The sequence below is a fragment of the Tupaia chinensis genome, unplaced genomic scaffold, assembly GCF_000334495.1.
Source record: "Tupaia chinensis unplaced genomic scaffold, TupChi_1.0 Scaffold000276_1, whole genome shotgun sequence".
Lineage (NCBI taxonomy): Eukaryota > Metazoa > Chordata > Mammalia > Scandentia > Tupaiidae > Tupaia > Tupaia belangeri.
This window is the reverse complement of record NW_006159758.1, coordinates 242,614-246,499: the sequence shown is the minus strand read 5'-3', so window position 1 is coordinate 246,499 and position 3,886 is coordinate 242,614. Positions and strand designations below refer to the sequence as shown.

Below are 3,886 nucleotides of genomic sequence, written 5' to 3'. Positions count from 1 at the left end.
GTGGGGGTGTGTGGCAAAGAGAGAGAGAGAGAGAGAGAGAGAGAGAGAGAGAGAAAGCATGCCACAAGGTCCTGGACTTGAACCACAGTTGGCACACGTGGGAGTCTAGTGCCCTTAACCACCATGCCACTTGCCACCCCCAAAAAACAAGAATTTTAAAGATACTACTATATTTACTCTCAAATATGCTCAAAATGAATGAAAGGAAAATATTAGTAGAGAAATAATAAAAGTGAATCAAATCTAGATTTGATACATTTAATATCTTTTTAAATTACAGAATACACTTAATATATTAGAAATAACAGAAATAATTAGTAAACATAAAAATAAAATTTAAAACTTTAATTCACAAGTACAAAGTGGGAAAAAAAAGACTGATAAAAAATAAAATTGGCAGTATTTAGGAACTTGTTAGCCCATACTTTTAAGTATAGCTTATGTTATTAAAGTTCCAAAAGTAGACTTTAAAAGGAATAAGGCAGAGCGGTTTATTTTTAAAAGACATAAAGGTTATAATTTCCCTGTTTGGCAGAAACATCAATTTATAGATCCATAAATCTCAGTAAAACAAGGCAGAATTAATTCATGTAGCACCACATATAAGCACATCACAAACTATGGTAGCTAAAAACAAAGATAAGATCTTAAAATAAGGCGAGGGACCACCAGTTGGCATGATGGCTATGTCACTGGACTCCCATGTAGTCAACTGTGGTGACTTAAACTCACTCTGGGCACATTTACGTGTGTGCCCAAGATCCCAAGAGGAGAATTGTGGCGTGGCCATCACTCCTGGGGGGAGGTGATTTCTCACTTTCTGTCTTTCTTTCTGGAAGCACACATGCCCTATAACAAAAACCTCTCCAAAATAATACTACTACTAAGGTGAAAGATGTCACACTCACACACAGGAGAACAATATTTATTTTGATGTACTGTGGACTTGTTGTGAGAAATTGTGGGGTCAGAAGACAGAGAAACAATGTCTTTCATGTAGAAAAAGGAAAAAAAAAAGCACTTTAATTCAGAATTCTATGTTAAGCACTAATCTCTCTCAACAATAAATGAAAGGTAAAATGAAGACATTTTCAGATAAACAAAATGAAGATACACCCTACAAGAAGTACATGAGGAAGTTCCTCAAGCTGAAGAACATGAAACCAGATGGAAAGTGGATCTTCATAAATGAATAAAGAGGCCAGCCCCTGTTGCAGTTAGGTGATGTGCAGAGGAAACCAGATGCCAAATTGCCAACGAGGGTTCAAGTCCTGTCCGAGCTTCATGTTAGGTGTGTGCAGTGCACATGCCAAGGATCCTCACGGGATCAAGAACTGGAGAAAAGAGGATTTTGGCATGTCCAGGCCCTACTGAAGGGTGCTTTCTCTCTTGCTCTCTCCCTTCCTCATGTGTATGCACACACCCCCTGAAGATCATTGAAAATGGTAAACATCCACTTCAATTTAAAAAGGTAATTTTCTCCCTTTAGTTTTATATATATAATGCCCCCCCAAATTATAACTCTTTATTCTGAATTTAATACAAATGCAGATATAATTTTTAAGAGAAAGCATTTCCCTAATGGGACATGGTCACATCACAATCCTTTTTCTCCTATTCCTCCCTTCCATCAGGATTCTGGGCACCTGTGCACAAGTGTCCAGTGTGTTTTTCAAGCCACCAGAGATGAGACTTAAACTGCAGTAGACCATGTGGAATCCAGCTCACTTACCCACAGCACTATGGGGTCAGCCCTATATATGACAACCACAAAAGTATGGTAGGGATAACAGAATGATCTGGTTTCAAAGTTTCTATATATTCCTTAAGGATTTTATTTTATTTGTTATTGTTTAGTTTCCTCTAGGGCACACATGCTCACCAAAGACAGATAAACAGAGAGGGAAAGTGAGAAAGCATGCCACTAGGTCTGAGACTTGAACTGTGGTCAACCATGTGAGAGTCCACCACCTTAACCACCACCACCTGCCAGCCCCATAGCTCTCCTATTCCACAAGAGAAAATACTCAAAATCTGTCAGAGAGGTTTTGAGCCTTCTTCAAATGTATCTCAATGGTAGGCAGATGACCTCCTAGTAATCACCAAAAATCCCCATCACCTCATCAGTCCACAGATACAGCATATCTGTGGGAAGTTCATAACCATATTCTGTAGCAAAAGTTATTTTAATGAAAAAAACCTTTGTGAGATTTGTACCAAGAAGCCATAAGAAATGAAGATCGTGCCACTTGAAATTGATATAATCTTCCACATGAATGCATTTCTATGTTCAGAATATTGATCTGAGAAAAACATGTTATTTTGCAGCTAATGTTAAAACATTTCTACTATAACATTTCTATTCCGTGCTTAGATTCAGGTACTGTTCAGAATGATGAGCAAACCTATTTGCTTTCTTTCAAGGAAGGCTATTAGATACATAAATGAATACATAATCATTATGAGAGAGGTCAAGTTGTATGAAATTTCACAGACCTTTCTCTGGCTTTTATTTTCTGAGAAACAAGCAAGAGGGAGAAAAACAGAAACTTTTAAAAATTCAGGTGCACTACATGTTCCGTAAGGTCTAGAACTCTCTATGCAATACCTAGTGAGCCCAGGGTCAAAGCGCTTTTGTGTACGGACATTTTCAATTTTATTGCCACTAAGGAGGTCTCCTTACAGACAAGCTATTTCAGAATTACCGGGAAAAAGACGAACGACATCGGCAATTTATTGGGTTGTCGGAAAACCCACGATGTGTTTTTCTGCAAAAATGCATCATGACTTTTCCGAGGACCTAAGTATCCCAGGTGATCCTAAATTGGTACGGGGGTTTGGAGTCATTGCTCTAGGAATCTTACGTGATTCCGTCACTGACCTGAGGGTCAGGAGACCCGAGGTATTTTTCAGCCGGCGTCGTTGCTCACCCTGGAGGAATGAAACCAGGTTCAGATACAGCAGCCCAGAAAGTATTCTTGGCACAAAGAATAGAAAAGTGAGCACTTTCTCCCTCTAAACACCGTTTCCCTGAGGGAAGTTAAGCGGAGACTTCGAAAGAGATGGAAGCCGTCTCCGCAAGACCGGAGGAGAGCCCTGGCGCATGCGCAGACCCTGTTCTTTGCACCCGGCACTCTTTGCACGTGTTTGGGTTTGTACACGGCCCCTCGCCGCCATCTTAGACTTTTCTGGCCTGGATTGGTTTCAAGTTTGGCTTTTTTTTTTTTTTTTTTTTCTAATTTACTACAGGGCTTGTGCACTGGCAGGAGAAAGGGTGAGAGAGGGAAACTGAGAAAACTTTCTCCCCCCCCAGGGAAAATGACCACACTTCAATCTCTTCTCCATCTCCTCAAGATTTGGGGCCGGCATGCACACGTGCCTGGCGTGTTTTTCAAGCTGCCGGTTTCGACTCTCCCCAGCAGTGGGCCATATGGGAGCCAGAGGCACCCCTGAGCCACCTGACAGGCCCAAGTTTGTGCTTTTGAAGTATGGTCGCTTTCAGTCCTGTTTGCCTTCACAGCTGCAAAGGTAGGCTAGTTTCTGTGTCACTGGGGAGTTTTTCGAATGAGATTTTCTGATTTTCATGGTGACAATTTTACTTCGTTTTATTTGGCTTTAGGTATATGAGGTTATATAACTTTGTCTTAGTTTTGTGTTCTTTCTGCAATCCTAATATCATTGTTTTATAAAAGTCATCAGGAGCAGTGGCATTCTCCCTTTTTTGGGGGGTGGGTGGGTGGAGTTTCAAATACCATTAAATGAATATTACATCTAAAATAGGTGAAGGTTTGGCCAGAACTGCCAACATTACTTAGCCTCCCTGCATTTCTTCCTGAGAAATAAACCCCAATTATCGCTTATTGCTCTTCTCCTTTCTTTCTCTTTT

At 40.4% G+C, this 3,886-nt stretch overlaps 1 long non-coding RNA gene across 2 annotated transcripts in view; it reads right to left on the bottom strand.

The window, feature by feature from the left end:
- Window positions 1-3,094, bottom strand: part of LOC102484163 (uncharacterized) — a 181,592-nt gene extending 178,498 nt beyond the window's left edge. For both annotated transcript variants that reach the window (XR_334768.1, XR_334769.1), the window contains exon 1: window positions 2,882-3,094. This is a non-coding gene — a long non-coding RNA (uncharacterized LOC102484163). The remainder of the gene's footprint in view (window positions 1-2,881) is intronic.
- Between the last annotated feature and the right edge of the window lie 792 nt (window positions 3,095-3,886).